Source organism: Coffea arabica, chromosome 4c, assembly GCF_036785885.1.
Source record: "Coffea arabica cultivar ET-39 chromosome 4c, Coffea Arabica ET-39 HiFi, whole genome shotgun sequence".
NCBI classification, from domain to species: domain Eukaryota; kingdom Viridiplantae; phylum Streptophyta; class Magnoliopsida; order Gentianales; family Rubiaceae; genus Coffea; species Coffea arabica.
This window is the reverse complement of record NC_092316.1, coordinates 26,434,465-26,462,029: the sequence shown is the minus strand read 5'-3', so window position 1 is coordinate 26,462,029 and position 27,565 is coordinate 26,434,465.

Below are 27,565 nucleotides of genomic sequence, written 5' to 3'. Positions count from 1 at the left end.
GCCCAATTATGGGCTGATTCCTTGCAATTAGGTCATAAGGTACTTGCGTTTCAATCATTACTTGGCTCTTTTCTTATTTTCGGGACCTTTGAAGTCCTTAAATGTTTCAATTGGACTTGAATGGTTGATTAATATTTGCAAATTGGCCCTTGATAGTTTTAATTTTTGCAACTTCATTGTTTGCTTGATTCCAATTAGCCACCTTGCTTTGTTTAAATTGCACTTCATGCATGAATTTAAGAGCTTTATGACCATGTGAGCCCGTGTTTGCATGCTTTATTTAATTTTCACAAATAAATTGGTACCTTGACCATTTCTTTTATTTTGGAGGATAAATAAGCTATTTTTCTTTCATTTTGGGCACCATTCCAAAGGAGGTATAACTTCTTTTATCTTTTTTGTCTCTCCTATGTGAACCAACGTGCTACGTGAGAAATACATGTCTACTTTGCTTTCCTAGCCTTTCTTTAATTTCTTTTATTTATGTCATTTACTTTTGCTTTTTATTTAAGTTATTCTTTATGGGGTATGTGTACACCTCTTGGCTTGTAATAGTTAGCGATTTAATTATTTTATTCCTTTTCCCCTTTTTAGATTGTAGTAGGGTCTCCTTAATGTAATAGATAGGGCTTGGAGGAGCATTTGATGAAGACCTATTGAAGACATGTGCCTAGCTAGCAAATGTAATAGGTTCATTAGCTTGATTGCTTGCTTTTGTTGCTCTGTGTTAATTCGCTTTAATAGGTTCTTGCATCTAGTCGAGCATGCTAAATGTTATGTTCTATGTGTTTATAAGTGTTTGGCATGTCTACTCGCTTTCCATAGCCATGAATGAATGTGATGGATGAATGTACGTTTCCGCTAGTCCAACGCTAGTCGGAATTCATAGAATGGGCTAGTCCAACGCTAGACCCTTAGGGATTTCCCCTCGTTAGTACATGTTTGCATGTTCATTACATGTCATGCATTCTTTTTAGTTTTATCATTTTGCATGCCCCTCGAACCCCTTTTCCCTCCATTTTAGGATTTTTGCATTTCATGCTAGTTATAGGGTTCATTTGCTTGAGAGTCCCCTTTAATATGGGATATAGACGAGTGTGGCTTTTTCTAAGCCTTAGCACGCTTGTATTCCCTCAATAAAAGGGCAAATTGAGTCACGATTTAGGTCTCCCCGTACCCAATATGCATGAATTCCCTAGGCTCATGCATTTTTAAATCCACTCTACCATTTTATACCCTCACCACACTTTCATTTTTCCTCCCATTTTGCACACGTGCACCTTTATGTTTCTTCACTTGCACACGAACACTTTTATCATCACTTGCACACATGCACTTCATATTATCATTTCACATACCGTACCTTGCCCACTCATGTGCACATTTGCATTTATATATTTATTGTCTTTTATTACTTTTTCAAACTCATATCCTCACATTGCATACATGCATTCCATTCATTTGCATCTCACTCGCATTATTCGTGACTTCTTCAAAGGATCGTTATTGGGCTTCACAATTAATGTGATTGGCACTACTCAACCTTTGAAGAGAAATTTCCCCCAATACCCCTAGGTCTAGGGTTTGTGTAGACACCAAATTTTGAATAATTTGTGTGTATCATCTATTTCATGATTTTCATTTTAGATTGCTTGCATTTTAGTTCGTTATTGTACTATTAGTTGTTATGATATTTTAGTTTTATTCATTTTCGCCCTTTTAGTTGACCTATTTCATTTGCTTTTTATTTACTTTTAGTTTTAGTTTTTAGTTTTAGCTTTTAAGTTTAAGATTAGCATAGAGTTTTTAGAAAAAGAAAAGGAAAACATCAAAAATATGTTTTAGTCATTTTGTTTTTATTCAATGTTTTCTTGGAAAAGGAAAAAAGAGAAAAAAGGAAAATCATAAAAAAAGAAAAAAAAGAAAATTGTTCACAAAAATACGTTCAAATTCAATCTTTTGGCACTTTAGTTATTTTTGTTAAGTTATTTTAAGAAAAGAAAAGAAAAAAAAGAAAAAAGGGGAAAAATGAAGAAAATTTGAAAAATGGACATTTTTGTTGTTTTTATTTGTTTAGTTTGTTTTTTTTTTATTTTATTTATTTGTTTTCATTATTATTACATAGTTTTGTCATTTTGTTATTATTATTATTATTTATATTCTGTATTTATTAAGTTAAAAAAAAAAAAAAATAGAGCCGATGCATGCAAGCTGCATTTTTTTTGCAGTTTGCAAAGGAGGACTTGTGCGGCTCCTTAAGCTGCAAATATGGTGGCAATGTTTTAAGGGTTTAGGAGGGGGGTTGATGATATAAATAGCAAGAGAAAGGAGAGCCGCAGGGGAGAGTTTTTTGGTCTGGAAAAAGGGGGAAGTTTTGAGAAGAGAGACGGGACGGCAAAAAGGAAAAGAGAGTTTGAGAGAACGGCGGAAGAAAAAAAAAAACCGAGTGACCGAGAGAGAGGCTGGAAGGGGAGCAACTGCAAAAAGAAAAAACAGCGCAGGAGGGAGAGAAAGGAAAAGAAAGAAAAAGGCGGAGAGAGTTGGTGAGCTAAAGATATGAGGAAAACAGGCTGAGGAAAGACAAAGGTTACGGGGAAGGCTACGAGGTTTCTGAGGAGAAAAATTCTGAGTTTGGTCATAGGGGTTTGAGAGGGTTTTGACGGAAGAAAAAGAGAGATTTCGGGAGAGAGTGAACGAGATCGGCAGCAAGGAAGGAAAAGTTGCAGTAGCCATTGAAGTTGAGCTTCCATCATCGTCATTTCAGCCCCCCATTGCCTTCGGCAGATCTGCACCAAGGTACTTCAATCACAAACTCACGCCAAGATTAGATTTTTCTGTCATTAATGTTCGATTTACGATTGATGAACGCATGGACCATAGTTTGGGAGTCTTCGGTGGTGTTTCTTTTATCATGAGTTCAAGATGTCTTTGTTTGAATTTTCATGGCCGATTGTTCATGACAAGCAAGCCCAGCAAATTGTAGTTTTTCTTTCCTTTATCAGATTTACATGACTTTCCAATCTGCTTTGTTTTTTAAAGATGCTTGCATTTTGGGTTTTAGCCAAAAGTGGATTAATGAAAGTTTTCAACTTTGAATGATTTCTGTTCAGTTTGTTTTGGGCATGAACTGATCTGTGGTTGGGCTCTGTTTAATGATGATCATGGAGGGGGTTTAGAGGTTCAGTTTTAATGCTGGTGTCATGAATTGTTGTTTGAGTTTGTGGCTGCTATTTCTATGATGAATAAGAGCAAAACCAGAAAATAGCACGCAATTTCTGAAACTTCGTTCGCTGGTCGTCACTTTCATCATTTTGTATGTCCATAGTAATGCATGTGAGTTGCACGTTTTTGCTGGGTTGGGGACGGATGCAACATGTTTGTATGGGGGCAGTGAGTTTGACATCCATGGCGAATTTTTTTGTTTTTGAACAAATTTAGCAGGTTGCAAGTTCACCCGCGCGTTTCCCTTTGCTGTTTTTCTTGTCTGTGTTGTGATTAATGCTTACTGGATATGGTTTTTGAGTTAGACAGCAGTAGGGGTAATGTTTGGTAATCTTATTCCTTCAGTCCAAACCTTTGTTGTCTAGGTTGTTCCTTGCATTTGGACTACATCAGAAAACACGAAAGTGAGTTTTTGTTTTTTTTTAAAATTAAAAACGCAGCACAGCTTGGGCTGAGTTGCATGAACTTTTGGGGGCGTTTTTGCTCCTTTTGTTGCATGTTCGGCTGTGATATGTTAACCAAAGTGTTTAGTTGTTAAATGGTGATTGAGTGATGGTCTTTGCTGGCTTTTGTTTGAAGTCTTATATGAAACCTGCATTTGAAAGCTTAAAGTTGCGGGAAAATTTTGGATGAATGTACAGCAGCCTGCCGAAACCAATTTTGCAGAACTTTATTCTTTCGTTTGATTCTTTCTTTTGGCTCTGAGCTCTAACATTTTGTCTAGATAACAATTCAATCATGTTTTTTCTTGTTTGGCTTGCATGAATGTGTCTAAATGGCATAAGGAAACTGCATGAGAATGGTTGTGGACGAATAGAAAATTTTCTGTTTTAGTTGCAGAGGTTTTGTTTCTAGCTAACTTGCATGGAAAAATTCTAAGTTTTGCTTTGCCAAGAGGTGCTTGGTTATGTTTTGATTGGAGTTGGTTCAAAGTTTTGTTTGTTGAAGGTTTGAAATGAAACTTGCGTGTGAAATGGAAGCTACTGCTGCATTTTTTTGGATTGCCGAAGGCTTCATGGTTTGCTGCAATTTGAGTGCAGAATTCTTCTACGTGATTGCATGATTTTTGCATGAAAATAACTTTAGAAATTGCATTTTGACCCCCCAAGTCCCTTTTTGTTCTACTAAGGCCTAAGTAATTGGAACATTTAATCAATTTGATCCCTCTAAGTTTCTCTGTGTGCCACAAAAGCCCAAGCATGTTTTAGTATCTTGCAATTAAGTCCTAAAATCATTGCAACCTCAATCATTGCTTGGCTCTTTCTTTATTTTTGGAATCTTTGAAGTGCTTAAACTATTTATTTGGACTTGAATATTTGAACAATGCTTGCTTTTGGGTCCTTAGTAAATGCTATACTTGGGATTTGAATAGGTCATTCCGATTTCTTGGTCTTTAATTAACTCTTGACTCCATGAAGTTGAAATTGAGGAATGATTTGCTGATTTTGGTGGGTTTAGTTTGTTTATTTACATTCTATCATTAAATTGGTGCATTAATCCTTTGTTTGATGGTTTTAGCCCAAATTAGGACCTTTTTTTACTAGCTTCAAGAACGAGGGAGGTATAATTTTCTTTTATCCTTTTTGTCTCTCCCTATGTGGACCAATGTGCTAATTGAAATTTGCATGTCTACTTGCTTTCCTAGCCGCTCCTTATTTCCTTTCATTTATTTCATTTACTTTTGATTTTTATTAATGGGGTATGTGTACACCTCTTGGCTTGTAATAGATAGGGCGTAGCAAGTAATTTGGTCCATTTTCCCTTTCCCCTTTGTTTTAGTTAGCAAATGTAATGGTTGCATGCCTAGGTGTTACATGTTAAAAGCTTTATTAGGATCTTGCATCTAGTCAAGCATGATAAGTGCTACTCGATTTAGGTGATTTGCATGTCTACTCGTTTTTTTTAGTATAGATGAATGGAATGGATGAATGAATGTACGTCACCACACTAGTCCAACGCTAGTTGTGGTTCATCTTTTTCACTAATCTAATGATAGTAGGATGTCATAGAAAGGGCTAGTCCAATGCTAGACCCAATAGGTTCTTTTTTCCCTTTTTCATTAAGTGCATGATCACCACATATCACGCATTTTTCCTTAGTTTATCATTTGGTATGTTCCTCAAACCCCTTCCCCTTCACTTTAGGACTTGCATCTCATGCTAGTTAGGGTTCATTTGCGTGAAAATCCCCTCCTGATAAGGGAAACGAGCGAGTGTGGCTACTCGATAGCCTTAGCATGCTAGTTTTACCTTCTAATCCGAGGGAAAATCAAAGTCAAAAAATTAGACGTCATCCCCGTACCCAATTTGTTGCATTCCCTTAGGGACATACTTTCATCTTTTCTCACTTCCATGCTCTTTTAATCACTTTTTTTCCACATTTCTCAATCCATATTTTTCACTCATCTTACTTCATAAGTAGAATTCAAATTTCACATATATATTTATAATCCTATCTTCATTCATTTGCACACACTAATACTTTGATTTTTCACTCAAATTCACACGTGCATTTCCTTTACACACTCACACACTAATACTTTGATTTTTCACTCAAATTCACACGTGCACTTTCTTTACACATACGCACACAAATACTTTGTTGTTTGCACCATTTTATACATGAATCTTTTCATACACTTGCACACTTGCACTTGAGTTACCATTTGCATCAATCGACCTCCATGAGGTTTCCCTTTACTGGCCGCCACAATTCATGTGGTCTGGGACCAAAAACCTCACGAGAGACATTGTAGAATTTAGGATTGCACTTTTTTCGTTTCTGCATTCATATAGGCATAATCCAACATGCAATACATACCCTGGGTAGAAAATTAGGAAAGTTGGGGTTAAGCCACGCAACTAGCTTTGGCTAGGTCAAAGGGGTGCCTTGGAGTCTATCCTTGCCTTCCCCTTTGTCAAACGTGACTCCCGAACCTTTTTCTTTGTTTTACGTAGACTAGGAGTTGTTTTAAAAAGGGTTTATTACTACTTGATTTTAAAACTCATTTTTAGGTGACTTGGTACACCTTAAATCATTACCAAGTGGCGACTCCAAACTTTTCATTTCAAAACCCTTTTTAAAACTATTTTTGGGTCGAATCGTCGCTTCCCAAGTCCCATTGAGACCCATGTCTTTTCAACTCACAAAAAATCATTTTCCAATCAAAATTGAATCAAAAACATCTTTCTCAAACCATTTATTTTTCTTATCGAAAAAATGGGGCGCGACAGTTGGCGACTCCACTGGGGACTTCCTAAGTGGGTCCAAGCATTTTTGACTTAACCATTTATTTCCTTTTTCTACCCTTTCTATGCATGGCATGTGGATATTAGGATTGCATTTTTCATTTTTAGGACCTTTTGTCTTATATACGTAATCAAACCAATCCCTCGACTCACAAATGTATGTTTGAATGAATGTTTACTTGTTATCTCGCGCTTGCATTGCATTTTTGGGAGGTATGGGTCACCCTAGAGCCTCGCGTTGGTTCTTGACCCTTCCCCTCCAAACGAGCACTAGCATACGAGCATACGCTTTACTTCTTTTATCCCTTTTATTTTTCTTTAGTGGCTTGTCACGCCACTCCACCCTATTAGGATTAGGTGACTCACTTGGACATGTGATCACGACACGATGTGTGTGTAGCATGTTCCAATGGGTCACTCAATCTTCCGCTTAAAGCTATTGGTTGATAGCCTTTAGCTTTTGGTCGAAGATTGAGGTTTTGATAGATTCACTCAAACACGTAGCCGTGACACGATGTGTGCGTAGCGGTGTTTGGGGAATCGCTCGAGCCACCGACGAAGAACCTTGGGATTGATGACCCTTGGTTTCTAAGTCTGAAGGCTCGGGGGCCTATGACCTATCGAGTCTAGATGCATTAGTAAGCCAAGCCTCATGCATCCATATTAGAATTGCCTAGGGTAGAGTCAGCCTTATCCTGAACTAGGGACACTATTCACGAGGGGAGGGGTCCCAACCCTCTTTTCTTATTTATCTTTATTGCCTTTTATATTATCTAATTGTCCAAATGTGTTATGTGATTATGTGTTGAGCTCACGTTTCCTTGTCTTTTGTCTTTTGCATTCACAAACATTAAGAGATAAAAGGTCTGGCATGACCTTCTTTTAGGACCTACCCTTGTAGATAGGCTATTGCACGTTTGACAAATTATGGTTTATTTTGTTCATAAATTCATAATGCCATACCATTTTAGGCCTACCCTGGCAAAATAAAGGGTTCCTTAGGTCACGTTTCATTCCGAATTGCATTTTTTCCTGCTTTAATAACTGGCATCATGCATTAAACCCTAGAAAGGGAATGCCATTTAGGGGATCCCGTGTTAGGAATAAGCCACCTTGTGTCTCGGATACTTAATCCAGTGAGACTTGCACGTTTACATTTTGTACCATCTAAAGGGGTAGTGCACAAGGTAAGGTAGGATCCGATCATCTTCATAAGAGTGATTTTTTGGTATATGAGCGTCTAATAATCACTTTTTTGCCATTTTATCAAAATTGGTAAAATTCCCTTGCGTAAAAGGACATTAATTTGAAAAAATTTACAAATGATTCCTCCTGTTGAGACGATGAATAAATTGAGGCCAAATCGTGATTTTAGAAGGCTCATAGACTAATTTTTTGAAACCATCAATGGCCGGCCAATTCAATCGATCCATTTTGTCAATTCATGATCAATTTTGAATAAATCGTCAATTCATTTGACCAATTTACCCTTTTTAGGGTCATTCGGTCGATTTTGAATAAATCGTCAATTCATTTGACCAATTTACCCTTTTTAGATTCATTTGACCAATTTACCCTTTTTAGGGTCATTCGGTCGATTTTGAATAAATCGTCAATTCATTTGACCAATTTACCCTTTTGAGATTCATTTGACCAATTTACTCTTTTTAGGGTCATTCGGTCGATTTTGAATAAATCGTCAATTCATTTGACCAATTTACCCTTTTTAGGGTCATTTGACCAATTTACCCTTTTTAGGGTCATTCGGTCGATTTTTGAATAAATCACTAATTCAATTTCATTTCATTTGGCCAATTTACCCATTTTTAGGGCAGCCGAGCCGATTTTGAATAAATCAAGTTTCGTTCAATCTATTTGATCAATTTACCCTTTTTAGGGTGATCTGATTAATTTTGGATAAATTAAATTTCATTCAATTCATTTGACCTGTTTCCCTTTTTAGGGTAATCCGATCAATTTTTGATAAATTGTCAATTTCATTTGACCAATTAGGATTTCAATGTCGAATTTCAAAATGGAAAACCTAGTCGATTTTGAGAAAAACATCCATTGCATCCAGCCATTTGATCAGTTAGGGTTTTGACCCGTAATTCACTGAGAACTTTTATCAACGAATTCCAATCTCTTTGATAGGAAGTTCGTCAAGGTCAAACCCGTGTGTTTTCGCAAAATCTTGTACCGATCAAAAGTGATCAATCCATTCGGACGTTGACCTCATTTTGACAAAGTGTCCCTCGCCACTCCAATTGACCAAATTTTTCAAAATTATTTTTCACTCAATGAGTTGATCAGATCCATCAGGTATGGTATAGTGCCTACCTCAGAGGATTGCATTTTCATGCTAGGCCTACCCTTGGCACAAAAAGGGTTCCCCCATAGGACATGCATCCGAATTTCCTGGATATCTACTAACTCTTGCCTTTTTCTTTTTCTTTTCTTTATTTTTATTGTAATAACTAGGCAAGGGTTATCTAAAGGCAATTCCTTTCAAAATTCTCAGGTAATATTTAAATATAGCTTCTCGTCGAAGCCCCATCATAACGCGATCCCGTAGTCGAGCCCAGAGGAGTCGTGTAAACATGAGTTCACAACCGGAACAAGCAGATAGGTCTACTACTACCGCTCAACCTGAGACTTGCGCCCATCAAACAACCGGAATCCGAACCATTTGTCATCCCTCCGACTCAAACTACTGTTGCTCCATCTTTCCCTATTCCAACCGAAGGAACTTTCACATATCCCACCATACATTTGCCATACACTTACCCTCCTGATCCTTCATTTTTCCCTGCTTACATGCAAGGTCCACAACCCCAATTTACTTCAAACATACCACCAGAGCTACATACTTTCTATCACACTGCTGCTGAGCCATTCCTACCAGACCACACTGCTCAAACCAAGCCAGAAATGGGGGAACCTTCCGCTCCCGTTGATATAAACCTGCTCAAACGCCTTGACCGTTTTGATGAATTTATAAGGAAAAGTCAGGGTTTAAACAAACAAGGAGTGCTGGACTATGATGAGCTTTGTCTCTTCCCGAATGTACAATTGCCTGAAGGGTTCAAAACCCCGAAGTTTAACAAGTATGATGGGACAGGCAATCCCAAGACACATCTCCGATTGTTCGCCAACAAGTTGGGTAGGCCAACAGATGATGAAAATCTGCCTTTGAGGCTATTCCCAGAAAGTCTGGAGGGGGATGCACTCGATTGGTATTCCAAGCTGAAATCCGAAGAAGCGAAGACCTGGCTTGACTTGTCCAATGCTTTTGTAAAGCAGTACGAGTATAATTGCGAGCTGGCTCCGACACGAACCACGTTGGAAGGGACAAAGAGGCAGCCATCTGAAGATCACAAGACTTATGCCAAAAGGTGGAGGAAAATAGCTGCAAAAGTTGAGCCACCAATGACGGAGGATGAAATCATACGCACTTTCATTAAGGCACATGACCCGCCGTACTTTGAAGAAATTTTTCGCATGACTGGATGCTCATTTGCCGCAATTGTTAATAAGCTTGAGGAATTTGATGATTTCGTGAAGGCTGGAAAGATTGGTAATGTGTTTGCCCTCAAATCGCAGTTGGATGCTTTGCAAAGCCAAGGTAGTAATGGGAGGAAGCAATTCCAAAAGAAAGAGGGGGAAATCGCTTTTGTCTGGGATCAAAACCCTGTTCCAAGACCTAGACCTCGACAATACCCTACCTATTCAAACCAGTACCCTTACTATTCAAACCTTCATCCTGTTTATCACATCAATACCACTCACCCTCGACCTCGCCCAAGCTATCCTAACCCACCTTTAGCTCCTTTTCAAATTTCTCAACCAAATCCTCACCAAAATCGTCATCGGCCTCCATTCAATCCAAGAATGCCTCCACCAAACAGACCCGTTTACAACTATCCTCAGCCTCCTAAAGCCAACAACCCAGGACGTAACCGCACATTCACCAATCTCGACAGGCCTTTGGACCAATTATATGACCAATTGAAGGCTGCTGGGAAAATAGGTATCATTCCCCCTCCAACCTATCCATATGGCATACCCGTTGGGTATAACCCACAAGCTGTCTGCGCCTATCATTCGGGAGCACCCGGCCATCCGGTTGCTGAGTGTAAAGCACTCAAGCATAAAATTCAAGACATGATTGAAGTTGGAGAGATTGTAATTAGAAGAAAAGAGGCACAAGCGCCAAATGTGGATAAGAACCCCCTGCCAGAGTACGATAACACCATTGGGGTTATTATGGACAATACGGAATTTAAGGAGCCTGCTAAAAACTCATCAAGTGAGGCTGAAGTGTTTGGAAATGACGCAGAATTTCCCGATATCCCTGAAGGATCAATTTCCAATTGGACAGCCGAATTTCTACCCATTCAGAAGGAGTTCCGGTAAACCTAAAGGGGGTTTGTCATTCATGCGAATTCATGAGGAAAAAACTTTTGCATCTAATTATCTAATGAAAACATCTTTACTTTTGACCAAAATTTGCGCATGTAAATATTTTTAAGTTTTCATTTCATTTCCGTTTGTTTTCAATCAAAGGTTTTATGAAAATGAACAAGTCATTCTTGTCAGGTTATTTTGTTTATTCGTTTGTTTATATTTCGGTCATATTGCTTATTCATTTGTTTGTTGTATATTTGTTTACTTATTATTCCAAATTCGTTAATTCTTTCAAATGGCCAAAGATAAAATTATTTGACCCTTTGGATATCACTTTTCTGGAATTCAATAATGGCAATCTCTATCTCACTCACGACTTGAGAATTTTGGAACCCAGATCTCAAAGCGAGAGTGATAAAGAGAAAGTATTTGATTCTTTTTCAAAAATCTTGAACAAAATGAGGAGAAATTCGAACCAAACCTAGAAACCACAGCATTTGTTCACATTGGCACTGAGAATAGGAAAAAGAAAAAACATCATCATGAATCAGCATTCGTTCGGACAAAAGCAGAAAAGGAGATGATTAAGAGTTTGACTATGTGTCAAGGTGTACAGATGGTTGGAGGCAGTCTCGTTTGCAGTAGCAGAAATTCCATCTTTGCACACTCTAATGGGAGTTCAGCCAAGAATGCCGTTTGTCATGAAATGTTACAAACATGCCTGGCCTGAGCCTACGACAAGAAGTTTCATCAGCATACATTTTGAGGAAGGCGACAAAGCACTCAAGCGAACTTTGCCAATACAAGACGAAGGCAGAGACAAATTCGCCCAAAATCAAAAAGGGCCGTTTGTTGTCCAAAAGGTATTACCTGGCGGAACACTTATTTTGACGGAAATGGATGGTCAAACATTCCCTCGACCTATCAACTCGGACATGTGCAAGAAGATTTTCATTTGATCATGCAAAATTTTTCTTAGAAATTCATGCAAATGACAAAATGCAAGTCAGGCCCTCTTCTTTTACATTTAAAGCATTTTATCCCTACTTGTCCCCTTTGAGCCATCAGAATTGACAAATTTTCGTTTGGCAGCCCCTGAGAATTGCAAACCCTACACTGGGGCAAATTCATTTTGAAAAAATGATCGGAAAGAAAAGGAAAACCTCACACTGGGGCAAATTTATTTTGAAAAGAAAGATGGAAAAAGAAAGAACCCCACACTGGGGCAAATTTAGTTTTCGAAGAAAAAATGCAAAAGTAAGGAAATGCAATGAAAAATGCAAAGAGAAGAATTCAATCAAACTGGGGCAAATCTTCCTCGGTTTCGTTCAAAAATTGGAGATAGTCTCAGGATGATGCAATCTCAGGTTATTTCACACCTCTCAGAAATTTTGCTTTCAAGCCTCAACTTTCTTTGAAAATGCACCCCACCTGACCTCCTTACAAGAGCCCAAAGTCCTGGCTTTCGTCACTTGTTGTATTTCTATTGGGATTTTTGCTAATCAACTGGCAAGTGATGTCCATAATGCCCTCGCCTAATCTTGCAAAGGAAGTGCATTTTGTTGATGCCAGCAATCTTCAACTTACATTTCTGAGTCGATTATGGTCGATCTCTTCCATTGCTTACTTAGGTGAAAGCCCGAAAGGGCACCTCAAAAAAAAAAAAATGAAAAAACGAAAAAAAACAAACAAACAAAACAAAACAAAACAAAAACAAAAAGGGTGGGGGGCAACCTTGGTGAAAACCAGAAAGGGCGCCAAGACAGGTTTTTGCAACGAGCAAGCACGAGGAGGAACAGCTAGTGACTTGGTTCATTTGGATTTCTTCTCATTTTTGTCATACTTCGGCCAATATTAAATTCTAGAACAAAGATATCCAGAGATTTGAATATGACATCTGTTGGCCAAAACTGTGTTGCTTTGTAAAAACATTCTTTTCCAAATACATCTTTTCTCATGTGCTGGTATTCATGGCATTTTATAGGATTAAGCATAGTTGGATGTGTTTTACATTTTTTTGACATATTCATTCCATGCAGAACATAGGAAATCACCTTGCATATATTTTGATTTTTCATGCATCATTCTTTCACCATTGGATTCGGATGGATGATAAACCCTAAGGTTTGTGCAAGGATAGGGGATTCAATCATTTGTCAAAGTGGGTAAAATGCGACAAAGCTGCCACAGCGATTTGGTGACGTGGTAAGTGGGCACTTTATTGGTCTCCGAAATCGAAAGGTTTCAAAATTACAAATTCAACCAAGGCAGATGTCGCAGCAAAAGTTGGCAAAGGCATCCAAAGACTCATGTTTACACGATTCTCAAGGCAAACTGGATCAAATGATGGTGGCAAGTCCATTATTTCCTCTTTTCTTGCAGGAATGCTACATCTACAAATGGAAACAACCACCATCTTTTCTCGCCCAAATTAATGTCAGAAAAACTCCCCCAGTGGACAAAGACGAATCAACAGTATTATTGGCAAGTGCAATCAGAAGAAACAATATGTTAAATCAAAATTAGCTATTGTTTCAGCTACAAGGATCAAATCTTCCCTCGATGCAAAACTTTTAGCTGTTCTCAGGTAAAAACTCAACTCATCGTTTTAAATCCCGTGGGTCTATCCCAATTTTACATTTCTGTACGGGTCTATCCCGTGGGTCTATCCCAATTTTAAATTTCTGTCCGGGTCTATCCCAATTTTAAATTTCTGTTCGGGTCTATCCCGTAGGTCTATCCCAAATTTTACATTTCTGTCCGGGTCTATCCCAAATTTAAATTTTTGTTTGGGTCTATCCCAAATTTAAATTTCTGTCCGGGTCTATCCCGTGGGTCTATCCCAATTTTAAATTTTTGTCCGGGTCTATCCCAATTTTAAATTTCTGTTCGGGTCTATCCCGTGGGTCTATCCCAATTTTACATTTCTGTACGGGTCTATCCCGTGGGTCTATCCCAAATTTAAATTTCTGTTCGGGTCTATCCCGTGGGTCTATCCCAAATTTAAATTTCTGTTCGGGTCTATCCCGTGGGTCTATCCCAATTTTACATGTCTGTTCGGGTCTATCCCATGGGTCTATCCCAATTTTAAAATTTCCTGTTTGGGGTCAATCCCCATCATTTGAGTAATTCGCAGCCGAAGAATGCAGGTAAGTATTTGGTGTCTACTTCTTTGTCTCAAGTTTTTTCAAAACTCAGACAAAGAGGGGCAAACTGTAGACACCAAATTTTGAATAATTTGTGTGTATCATCTATTTCATGATTTTCATTTTAGATTGCTTGTATTTTAGTTCGTTATTGTACTATTAGTTGTTATGATATTTTAGTTTTATTCATTTTCGCCCTTTTAGTTGACCTATTTCATTTGCTTTTTATTTACTTTTAGTTTTAGTTTTTAGTTTTAGCTTTTAAGTTTAAGATTAGCATAGAGTTTTTAGAAAAAGAAAAGGAAAACATCAAAAATATGTTTTAGTCATTTTGTTTTTATTCAATGTTTTCTTGGAAAAGGAAAAAAGAGAAAAAAGGAAAATCATAAAAAAAGAAAAAAAAGAAAATTGTTCACAAAAATACGTTCAAATTCAATCTTTTGGCACTTTAGTTATTTTTGTTAAGTTATTTTGAGAAAAGAAAAGAAAAAAAAGAAAAAAGGGGAAAAATGAAGAAAATTTGAAAAATGGACATTTTTGTTGTTTTTATTTGTTTAGTTTGTTTTTTTTATTTTATTTTATTTTATTTATTTGTTTTCATTATTATTACATAGTTTTGTCATTTTGTTATTATTATTATTATTTATATTCTGTATTTATTAAGTTAAAAAAAAAAAATAGAGCCGATGCATGCAAGCTGCATTTTTTTTGCAGTTTGCAGAGGAGGACTTGTGCGGCTCCTTAAGCTGCAAATATGGTGGCAATGTTTTAAGGGTTTAGGAGGGGGGTTGATGATATAAATAGCAAGAGAAAGGGGAGCCGCAGGGGAGAGTTTTTTGGTCTGGAAAAAGGGGGAAGTTTTGAGAAGAGAGACGGGACGGCAAAAAGGAAAAGAGAGTTTGAGAGAACGGCGGAAGAAAAAAAAAACTGAGTGACCGAGAGAGAGGCTGGAAGGGGAGCAACTGCAAAAAGAAAAAACAGCGCAGGAGGGAGAGAAAGGAAAAGAAAGAAAAAGGCGGAGAGAGTTGGTGAGCTAAAGATATGAGGAAAACAGGCTGAGGAAAGACAAAGGTTACGGGGAAGGCTACGAGGTTTCTGAGGAGAAAAATTCTGAGTTTGGTCACAGGGGTTTGAGAGGGTTTTGACGGAAGAAAAAGAGAGATTTCGGGAGAGAGTGAACGAGATCGGCAGCAAGGAAGGAAAAGTTGCAGTAGCCATTGAAGTTGAGCTTCCATCATCGTCATTTCAGCCCCCCATTGCCTTCGGCAGATCTGCACCAAGGTACTTCAATCACAAACTCACGCCAAGATTAGATTTTTCTGTCATTAATGTTCGATTTACGATTGATGAACGCATGGACCATAGTTTGGGAGTCTTCGGTGGTGTTTCTTTTATCATGAGTTCAAGATGTCTTTGTTTGAATTTTCATGGCCGATTGTTCATGACAAGCAAGCCCAGCAAATTGTAGTTTTTCTTTCCTTTATCAGATTTACATGACTTTCCAATCTGCTTTGTTTTTTAAAGATGCTTGCGTTTTGGGTTTTAGCCGAAAGTGGATTAATGAAAGTTTTCAACTTTGAATGATTTCTGTTCAGTTTGTTTTGGGCATGAACTGATCTGTGGTTGGGCTCTGTTTAATGATGATCATGGAGGGGGTTTAGAGGTTCAGTTTTAATGCTGGTGTCATGAATTGTTGTTTGAGTTTGTGGCTGCTATTTCTATGATGAATAAGAGCAAAACCAGAAAATAGCACGCAATTTCTGAAACTTCGTTCGCTGGTCGTCACTTTCATCATTTTGTATGTCCATAGTAATGCATGTGAGTTGCACGTTTTTGCTGGGTTGGGGACGGATGCAACATGTTTGTATGGGGGCAGTGAGTTTGACATCCATGGCGAATTTTTTTGTTTTTGAACAAATTTAGCAGGTTGCAAGTTCACCCGCGCGTTTCCCTTTGCTGTTTTTCTTGTCTGTGTTGTGATTAATGCTTACTGGATATGGTTTTTGAGTTAGACAGCAGTAGGGGTAATGTTTGGTAATCTTATTCCTTCAGTCCAAACCTTTGTTGTCTAGGTTGTTCCTTGCATTTGGACTACATCAGAAAACACGAAAGTGAGTTTTTGTTTTTTTTTTAAAATTAAAAACGCAGCACAGCTTGGGCTGAGTTGCATGAACTTTTGGGGGCGTTTTTGCTCCTTTTGTTGCATGTTCGGCTGTGATATGTTAACCAAAGTGTTTAGTTGTTAAATGGTGATTGAGTGATGGTCTTTGCTGGCTTTTGTTTGAAGTCTTATATGAAACCTGCATTTGAAAGCTTAAAGTTGCGGGAAAATTTTGGATGAATGTACAGCAGCCTGCCGAAACCAATTTTGCAGAACTTTATTCTTTCGTTTGATTCTTTCTTTTGGCTCTGAGCTCTAACATTTTGTCTAGATAACAATTCAATCATGTTTTTTCTTGTTTGGCTTGCATGAATGTGTCTAAATGGCATAAGGAAACTGCATGAGAATGGTTGTGGACGAATAGAAAATTTTCTGTTTTAGTTGCAGAGGTTTTGTTTCTAGCTAACTTGCATGGAAAAATTCTAAGTTTTGCTTTGCCAAGAGGTGCTTGGTTATGTTTTGATTGGAGTTGGTTCAAAGTTTTGTTTGTTGAAGGTTTGAAATGAAACTTGCGTGTGAAATGGAAGCTACTGCTGCATTTTTTTGGATTGCCGAAGGCTTCATGGTTTGCTGCAATTTGAGTGCAGAATTCTTCTACGTGATTGCATGATTTTTGCATGAAAATAACTTTAGAAATTGCATTTTGACCCCCCAAGTCCCTTTTTGTTCTACTAAGGCCTAAGTAATTGGAACATTTAATCAATTTGATCCCTCTAAGTTTCTCTGTGTGCCACAAAAGCCCAAGCATGTTTTAGTATCTTGCAATTAAGTCCTAAAATCATTGCAACCTCAATCATTGCTTGGCTCTTTCTTTATTTTTGGAATCTTTGAAGTGCTTAAACTATTTATTTGGACTTGAATATTTGAACAATGCTTGCTTTTGGGTCCTTAGTAAATGCTATACTTGGGATTTGAATAGGTCATTCCGATTTCTTGGTCTTTAATTAACTCTTGACTCCATGAAGTTGAAATTGAGGAATGATTTGCTGATTTTGGTGGGTTTAGTTTGTTTATTTACATTCTATCATTAAATTGGTGCATTAATCCTTTGTTTGATGGTTTTAGCCCAAATTAGGACCTTTTTTTACTAGCTTCAAGAACGAGGGAGGTATAATTTTCTTTTATCCTTTTTGTCTCTCCCTATGTGGACCAATGTGCTAATTGAAATTTGCATGTCTACTTGCTTTCCTAGCCGCTCCTTATTTCCTTTCATTTATTTCATTTACTTTTGATTTTTATTAATGGGGTATGTGTACACCTCTTGGCTTGTAATAGATAGGGCGTAGCAAGTAATTTGGTCCATTTTCCCTTTCCCCTTTGTTTTAGTTAGCAAATGTAATGGTTGCATGCCTAGGTGTTACATGTTAAAAGCTTTATTAGGATCTTGCATCTAGTCGAGCATGATAAGTGCTACTCGATTTAGGTGATTTGCATGTCTACTCGTTTTTTTTAGTATAGATGAATGGAATGGATGAATGAATGTACGTCACCACACTAGTCCAACGCTAGTTGTGGTTCATCTTTTTCACTAATCTAATGATAGTAGGATGTCATAGAAAGGGCTAGTCCAATGCTAGACCCAATAGGTTCTTTTTTCCCTTTTTCATTAAGTGCATGATCACCACATATCACGCATTTTTCCTTAGTTTATCATTTGGTATGTTCCTCAAACCCCTTCCCCTTCACTTTAGGACTTGCATCTCATGCTAGTTAGGGTTCATTTGCGTGAAAATCCCCTCCTGATAAGGGAAACGAGCGAGTGTGGCTACTCGATAGCCTTAGCACGCTAGTTTTACCTTCTAATCCGAGGGAAAATCAAAGTCAAAAAATTAGACGTCATCCCCGTACCCAATTTGTTGCATTCCCTTAGGGACATACTTTCATCTTTTCTCACTTCCATGCTCTTTTAATCACTTTTTTTCCACATTTCTCAATCCATATTTTTCACTCATCTTACTTCATAAGTAGAATTCAAATTTCACATATATATTTATAATCCTATCTTCATTCATTTGCACACACTAATACTTTGATTTTTCACTCAAATTCACACGTGCATTTCCTTTACACACTCACACACTAATACTTTGATTTTTCACTCAAATTCACACGTGCACTTTCTTTACACATACGCACACAAATACTTTGTTGTTTGCACCATTTTATACATGAATCTTTTCATACACTTGCACACTTGCACTTGAGTTACCATTTGCATCAATCGACCTCCATGAGGTTTCCCTTTACTGGCCGCCACAATTCATGTGGTCTGGGACCAAAAACCTCACGAGAGACATTGTAGAATTTAGGATTGCACTTTTTTCGTTTCTGCATTCATATAGGCATAATCCAACATGCAATACATACCCTGGGTAGAAAATTAGGAAAGTTGGGGTTAAGCCACGCAACTAGCTTTGGCTAGGTCAAAGGGGTGCCTTGGAGTCTATCCTTGCCTTCCCCTTTGTCAAACGTGACTCCCGAACCTTTTTCTTTGTTTTACGTAGACTAGGAGTCGTTTTAAAAAGGGTTTATTACTACTTGATTTTAAAACTCATTTTTAGGTGACTTGGTACACCTTAAATCATTACCAAGTGGCGACTCCAAACTTTTCATTTCAAAACCCTTTTTAAAACTATTTTTGGGTCGAATCGTCGCTTCCCAAGTCCCATTGAGACCCATGTCTTTTCAACTCACAAAAAATCATTTTCCAATCAAAATTGAATCAAAAACATCTTTCTCAAACCATTTATTTTTCTTATCGAAAAAATGGGGCGCGACAGTTTGCATTCATGTAGTGCATCCAAATGTAATAAATTCTTTGGTTAAAACAAGAAAATCTTTGATTAAATCATGCAACTAGCCTTGGCTAGGTCAAAGGGGTGCCTTGGATTTTATCCTTGCCTTCCCCTTTGTCAAATGTGACTCCCGAACCTTTTTCTTTGGTTTACGTGGACTAGGAGTCGTTTAAATGGGGTTTCTTACTACTCTTTCCTATTTTTTTTAAAAATTCATTTTTTGGTGACTTGGTACACCTTAACTCATTACCAAGTGGCGACTCCGATTTTTTATTTCAAAAACCCTTTTTAAACTATAATTTTGGGTCAAATCGTCGCATTTTCAAACCCCCATTTAGACCCATTTTTCTTTTAAATCACAATTCATTTTCCAATCACAAATTGAATCAAAAAATACATTTTTTAAACCATTTATTTATTTATCAAAAAATGGGGCGCGACAACTTTATCCTTAAAATTTGAGATGAGATGACTTAGTCGGAGGTTCATTTCGGGTTACTAAACAGGCCCTGTTTGAAAGACCATAACTCACGACTCAGAGATCGGAATCAAGAAATTCCAAGGGCATTAGAAAGCTTATTTATAAGGCTATAACTTTTGTGTTTTAACCAAAAGCTGAATCAGTACGGAGCATAGGAAAAAATGGGTTCAAAGTTCCTGTCAGAACTATCCAAATTCAAAGGCAGTTCTGACAACCGATCTTGTTTTGGACATAACTGATGCTACGGAACTCGAATTTGGATGCACTTTATACTGTTTCGAAGCTAAGACCAAGATCTACATTTCTTATGAAGGGATCAACACCCAGTTCGCACGTTATCCAGGCGAACCGAGCATGGCCAGAGGCCAAATTTGAAAACGTAACACAATCCAGTGTTCCAAATAGGAGAGATTGTTTTAGCCATAACTCAGGCTACACTGATCCGTTTGACCTGAACTTTTGCAGGCACATCAAGGACTTAAGAAGCTACAATTTTCATGTTTTGAGAAACTTCTGAATCAGCATGCATCATAAAGAAAAACAGAAATCAAGTTCAGATTTGTGGACTGCCCTATTTCCAGTTTTGCCGGTTTTTGAACTTTGCAAACACATGGTCCGCTGCTACGATTCTTATACCAGTTTTCTGACTAATTTTATACCAAATAGTCCTACATATATCAGCTTCTAAAAGACCTACCAATGGTCCAAAATCTTCTCCTCAAATTACCACAAATATTACCAAACACCAACCACAATCTAGAATCCAATTTCACTAGTTTTTCACTCACTACAAAAACCCTAACCAACTAAACCCTAGCCAAGCTAAACTAACTTCCATTTATATTAGGGTTTCATAACCAAACCTGCTTTTGTTAAGAACCCACCATTCAAATGAGATAATCACACCAAAAGTTCCATTATCAAGTCTAATCACCAACCAAATCAACTAAGAAAACCTATAACAAGAAGCCCTAATTTCTCTTGGTTTGACCGAAATTTCAGCAGCAAAATATCACCAAGATGAACCATTAAACTCTATATAATCACCATCTATATCATATAAGATCATAAAAACAACAGAAGCATCACTTTTCATGGATTCAAGACTTATGCACCAAACTTTAACTTCCAAGAGAGATGACTTACCTTCTAGTTGCAAGTTTCTTAGGTTGATCTTCCAAAACTCAAGCCCCAAGTTGTTCCTGTGAGAACCCGTAAATACCCTAAAAATTTTCCTAGGGTTTTAGTTCCCTTAATTGCATAATTTTTGCATTTTCTGGCTTAGAAACTTTTTCTGGGTTGATTTTATGAGCAATTATAGTTTTTAGATGATTTTTCTAGTATTGGTGAGTTTTTAGAAAATTAAGAATATATACTGGACGTGGGACCCACTAGTGCGAAAAGTTCGAAAAAATTCGGCCAATTAGGTTAAATTCCGGATACTGTGTAAATTTTATCGGGTGTTAAGAGATAAGTAGAGTGTGTGAAGTGATTGATGTGAGAGAGAAAAGAAGTGATAAGAATGCATTAAATAGAGTGACAAGTGTCACCATGTTATTGGTTTTCCTTTAAGATTTACTATTCACAATTTTGACTTTTTGACCAAAGGATTAAATATCCAAAAATTGCATAAAATTCACAATTTTTCTTCTCTTGTTGGCCGGCCCTCTCTCTCAAGTTCAAGGAAGGAAGAAAACCTCTTCAAGTCTTGATTTCTTCTTGCTTCAATCCATAACTCAACCAACTAAACTAGTTTCTACTCCATAAAATCTTTCTAGTTGGTGTTAGTGGTTGATTTGGTGAAGTTTTTGGAAGAGCTAAGGTGTCCAACACCTCTACCTCTCTTGTTACTAGGTGAGTGGTGTGTGTATCTTCCTCCTACATCTAATGATGCTTAAGTTATGCTTATTAGTGATTAAAGTGCTGAAATTTCTGGTTTTTATCTTGACTTGAAGTGATTTGGTGAAGTTTTCCATTTATTGATGATTTTTCTGGTTTAATTGGATTATGATGGTGTGGTTGTTTGTGATGATTGGCAATGGCCTATAATAACTCTAGTGGGTGTGAAATTTGGATAAATGCAACCAATTTTGGATTTGGAATGAAAACTGAAAAGTTAGGGTTCTTAAATCCCCAATTCTGTCCGGTTTTGGATCATAGGGTTAGAGGCCGAATTTGACTTTGCTCAAAACATGAAAGTTGTAGGTATTGATGTGTTTGAGGTGCCTGTAAAATTTCAGGTCATTTGGATTAATGTGGAATGAGTTATGACGAAATTACTGTAGCTGTTCTGCTTTGGACAGAATGCGAAAACTGTACTGGTTATTGGCCATTTTGACTGGAATTGGTTTGGATTTAGTTGTTGGTGTCTTCTGATGAAATGTAGCTGGATGTCTTAGCTAACATATGCCTTTGGAATTTCGGCATTTGGACTTGTATAGACTACGTTATAGTAATTACAGTTTTGTGTGATTTGCAAACCTGTTTTGGTAATTCTGGTATAGTATTTGGCATTTTCGACCTATTTAAGCTAGGAACTGGATTGAGTGACCTTCTTCATTGTTGTAGCCCTGTTCCATAGCTTCGAAGCGGTGGGTCTTACACCCCCATCTAATAATCGTAGTGAGAGTTGTGCCATTACCGCATTATGAGGTCGAATCCGGTTTTCTTTCCAAGGCCTAAGTTTAAGGCCTTTCTTAATTCCTGGTTTGCTATCATGCTTGTATATGTTTATAAAACCCTATTGGGGTTGTGATTGGCATTGCTATATGACTCGTTATCGAGTCTCATTGCATTTGTTTACTTGTTCTAGGGCGTGACGGTGGTTCACGACATTCCCCTGACGGAAGTGCATGAAATAGCACTTATTTGATTTGTGAGTATACTACTCACTTAAATGTTACAATGTGGCTTTGTTATATGTGTAATTGATGCCTTGAAGGCTTATTTGCTTATTGGAAGTGATTAAGGTGAGGGTGTACTTGACCGCCCTCACCCCTTGTGATTTTATTCATGGCTATTGACTGTTTTACTGAAATACTGTACTGGTTATATGAAATACTGAATTCCACTCATGGAAACTGATTTGGTGTCGTTTGGATGAATGTCCAACGGCTTTACTGTATCACTGAGCTCAACCCCGTTTGGTAGTCAATTGGATCGAGCCGGCGAGGGCTTGGTCGTGAAAATTGTCTTGCCACGGGGACTGTACTGAGGAACCTTGTAGTAATGAGACTCTTGGTTCCGGTATACTCGAGTATTACCAAAAGTGACTGAATGGAGTGCGGGCCCGGTTGGGGTATGATTGGTGGAAGGAAAGGAAGTAAAGTGAGGTCTACGGTTTTGGTACTTTTAACATTGACGGAGGGTCAATGAGGTTGGATCAAGATTGCAAGTGTGGAAATGGGCTCTTGAGAGCCAACCGTATCCTTTCACTGGTTTGATTTATCTCTTAATTGCATATTTGAACTGAACGGTTATGATTATGTGATCTTGACTGCTTTTGTGTGATAGTTGCTCACTGGGCTTTAGCTCATACCGTGCCATTTGTTTTCCTTACAGGAAAATGACCACTTTTGGAAAGAATGTGCTAGTTGGTTCAAGTTGAGCTCATGTGAATGTATATTTTGAATAGCTCCTTGAGGGTGAAAACCCTAAGTGTTTTGTTGCAACCAATGGTTGGCTTGTAAATGGTTATTTGTACATGTATGAACTAGTTGAATATTTGATATGCCGTCTTGGCTTGCAAATGTTGGTTTCTAATGTATATATATGTTTGGTCGATGCTTGGTTGGATTTCGAACTGATACGCGTTTCAAACGGAAAAAAGAAAAAAAAATTTTGAAAAAGGAAAGGGCCAAATCCGGCCGGATTCTGACGTGTCCTCTACTGTTCATCGCGGCTTCGATTTTCGTTTTTTTTTATTTTGTGATTTTGACCTATTTGCGCGCGTTGGTAAGCTCCGGAGCGCATTAGATCGACGTTAACTGATCCGTAGTCCTGGCGAGAGCTGGGCAGGCAGTCCGCTAACCCCTTTGGTTCGCCTTAGGGGAAAGTGGGGCTGTTACAGTTCCTCCAAGATCCAAACTCAAGGTTGATGAAAACAAATGTGAGAAACAAAAGCTTTTCTCTCTCTTTTTCTTTCTCTCCCTCTCGGCTCTCTCTCTCTCTCTTTTTCTTTTGCTATTTTGTTGATGATTAGCTTGGTTTCTCTTGTATATTCTAGAATTATGCTTAGTCATAAGCTTAGTCATCAACCATAAGAGATATTTCTCACTCAACCAACCACATAAAAGTTTCACAATTGCCTCTTAGCCCCTACACTCGAAGTTGCATTTGTTCAACTCTTGCCCTTAAACATTTAATTCTTTGCAAATTAGTCCATAGGTCATTAACTTAATCTAGTCCAAACTAATTAATCTTACTTAGTTTCTCTCCTAATCATCCCACTAACTTAATCATCTATACTTAACCATGCATTAGTGTGACGGCCCCATCTTCCCCTAGGGCGAACCGGAGGGGTTGACGGACCGCCTGCCCAGCTCTCGCCGGGACTACGGGTCGCAAAACAGTCAAGTCGGATTTAATTCATAAAAGAAAACTCGACAAAATGAACAATTTTCCCCCTTAAGGTGTTATTAGAACAATAATATCATTGTACAAAAAAGTACAGTGCTCGAGCACTTCCATCGGACCAGAAAACGGAAAACGAAAATTTTGCCGCGGATGAACAGTGACCGGCCACGTCACTATCCGGCCAGAATCTGGCCGGATAGGAGGCCGAGGCTAAACCAAAATTTTCGAAATGTCCCCTGCCAATCCGGCCGGAAGTTGGCCGGATTCTGGGCAGTAGCCAGAGTCCAATTTTTTTTCTCTTTTTTTTTTCCTTTTCCCCTGCCTATCCGGCCTTATATCCGGCCAGAAGCTGGCCGGATTCTAGGCCGGATTCCAGGCAGTGGTTTTCCAAAATTTCCTGCTTTCATTTTTAAAACCGGCGATTGTACACATACACCAAATAACGAATCCAAGACTTGGTGAACCATACATACATGTCATCTATACATAAGAAAGTGTCCTTATACAATTCAAACACAAACACTTGAGTTCAAATACATCGAAGTTTCAAATGTTCGAGGAGCTTTCAAAACTAACTATGTCACTAGCTCAACTCATCTCAAATTGTGGTTCAACATCGCTCCTGTAAGGAAAACAAAACAACGGGGGTGAGCTTACGCTCGTGAGGTACCAAATGCACAATTTCATGCTACAACTATTAACACATATACATAAACCCCTTCATACAACATACACATATAAAAGGATACATGCGACCCTCAAGGGCCGATTTCCGATTGCCATACTTGATCTCACACGTTGACACTCCGTCAACCATTTAAACAAACCAAGATCCGTAGACACCACTTCGCACCATTTCCTTCCACCATTCACCCCCTATTCGGGCCCGCCGCCTCATAGTTCCAAAAGGGTAATACTCGAGTATACCACAAGGTCGAGGAGTTAACACTCCACTCGCCTATCAAGTACCCAAAGGCTCATTAACGAATCGCCCAAGCCCTTGCCGGCTCGACTCGAATAACGGTCTAAGGGTATGAGCTCAATTCCACATTAATATTAAGGCATTGCCCCATCACATGTCAAATCATGAACATATACCATTTCACATCCAAACAAAAATGGACAAATGCAAGTAAGTGGTCAAGAGCGATCAAGTACACTCTCGACCCAAATCAAGACATTTAAAATCACATAACAAGTATGCTCATCATATACTGGTACACTCACCAAATTTTCAAGCAAGTCACACGTTTGAATCAGGTGTAGGTCCCGGCCCACCGGTACGACCTAAAACAAGCAAATAACCATATTGAAGACTCAAACACAATTCAACGTACAAGTTTAACTTACTAATGCAAGTTGCTCAAAAGCCAATACAATGAAACATTAAGGTGTGGAATGTGAGTAAAAACCCAAAACTTATCCATTTCTACTCAAATCCTTCTCAATACAAAACCATCTATATTTCTAACCATTTGGACGGCATAACCCCTTAATTTCTTCACATTTCCAACCTAACCACAACCATTCAACTTATACCAATACACTTATATATCAAAATTTAGTCCATTCATCCCATTTAAGCCACAATATAATCAAATACACATCAACTACTAGCATATATACCATACATAGGAAAACCCCAATTTATACCAAAACCTAAAAACCGAAAATCCTACAAATGCTGAAATTTTCTACAATTAAACACCATTAACACACCAAGGCTCTAAATCAAGCCATATAAATCCACCACACCCAACTCAACCATAAGTTATCATATAAAACAGAAAATTCCTCAATAAATAGAAAATTTCCATAACTCAACCACAAGTCTTGAAATAACCCATAAAATGGCATCTATAACTACTAACATGTACTAATTTCATCTCACAACCAACAAATAAACATTTCCTAACTTGCTTACCTTACAAATGTGGGATACAAGGTAGAGGATAGCTTTTCTCTTCAAACAAAAACCACCAAGTAGTTCAATCCTTCCTAGCAAGCAAGTTTTGTGGAGAAATTTGAAAGATTAATGGTTGGTTTGCAAGATTTGGCCAAGAAATGAAGCAAAAGTTGAAGAGTTTTCTTTCTTTCTTCCTTCAAGGTTGGTCGGCAATGAGCAAGAGAAAAATGAGTAATTTTGGATCAATTTTTCTCTTAATAAGAAAGGTAAAGTGAAATTCAAAAGTCCAACTTCCAATAAGATCTCAACATGTGTTTTCCAAGCTTATCCAACATCTTTGTCTTGCAAAACTTAATTATACTAGCTAACCACTAATTAGCTCATAACACTAGGTACTAAAGCTTCCGTTTAGAAAATTTCCCAAAGTCACATTTACCGGTACCGATTACCCTAGTGGGTCCCACATGCACTGTACACCTCTATAAGCACAGAAATTGACCTAAACCCAGAAAATGATGCAAAATTCATATTTTCTCATAAAATTCCCCAGAAAACCTACATATAAAATAAAACCCCAAAAATAGACTTAAAAGTCCCAAAATAAATACCCGAAAAATAAGAAAATTTTCGGGGTCTCACACTCTCTCCCCCTTAAGTAATTTCGTCCTCGAAATTTCTCACCTGAGTCAGTAAACAGTTCTGGATATTTGGTTTCCATCTCACTCTCCATTTCCCAGGTTGCCTCCTCAACTCCGTGATTTTTCCACAGAATTTTCACCAGTGGAATTTGTTTATTCCTTAACTCCTTAACTTTTCTATCGAGCACTTGCACAGGTTTTTCTTCGTAAGTGAGGGCCTTGTCAATTTCAATCTCTTCCGGCTGAACAATGTGAGCTGGATCGGGATAATATCTCTTGAGCATAGACACATGAAATACGTCGTGAATCCGTGACAAGCTCGATGGCAACTCAAGCCGGTAAGCTACTTTTCCAACCCGCTGAAGGATCGGAAAAGGGCCTACGAATCGGGGTTGGAGTTTCTTTCCTTTTCCAGCAGTAAGACTCCGTAATGGTGTAATCTTCAAGAATACCTGGTCTCCTACTTCAAACTCCAGATCCTTCCTTCAATTATCGGTATAGCTCTTCTGGCGACTTTGGGCTGTCTGAAGTCTTAGCCGGATTAACTTGACCTTTTCTTGAGCATCCTCCATCCAAGGGATAATGGTAGGATCTAAGATGTGACGACCCCACCTCCCCCTAAGGCGTACCAAAGGGTTCGGCAGACCGCCTGCCCAGCTCTCGCCAGGACTCACTCCCTATCTCAAACGAGTCATGTACACACATCCATGAACCATAAATAACATTCCCAATTCAAGCTTATAATTTACATTGATAGAAATCGAGGTACAAAGTCTCAATACACCAAACTAGTTCAAAACGAATACAATCCAAGTACAACATGTTCCATCCGAGGAATAGCGCGAGTACAAGTCAAAAATCAAACAACTAGTCTATGCTAGACTTTACATAACTCACACCTCGCTCGTACCCCTGAAAGGAAAACAAATGGAGTGGAATGAGCTAAAAGCCCAGTGAGGTTCCAAATAGCAAATTGACCATTATTT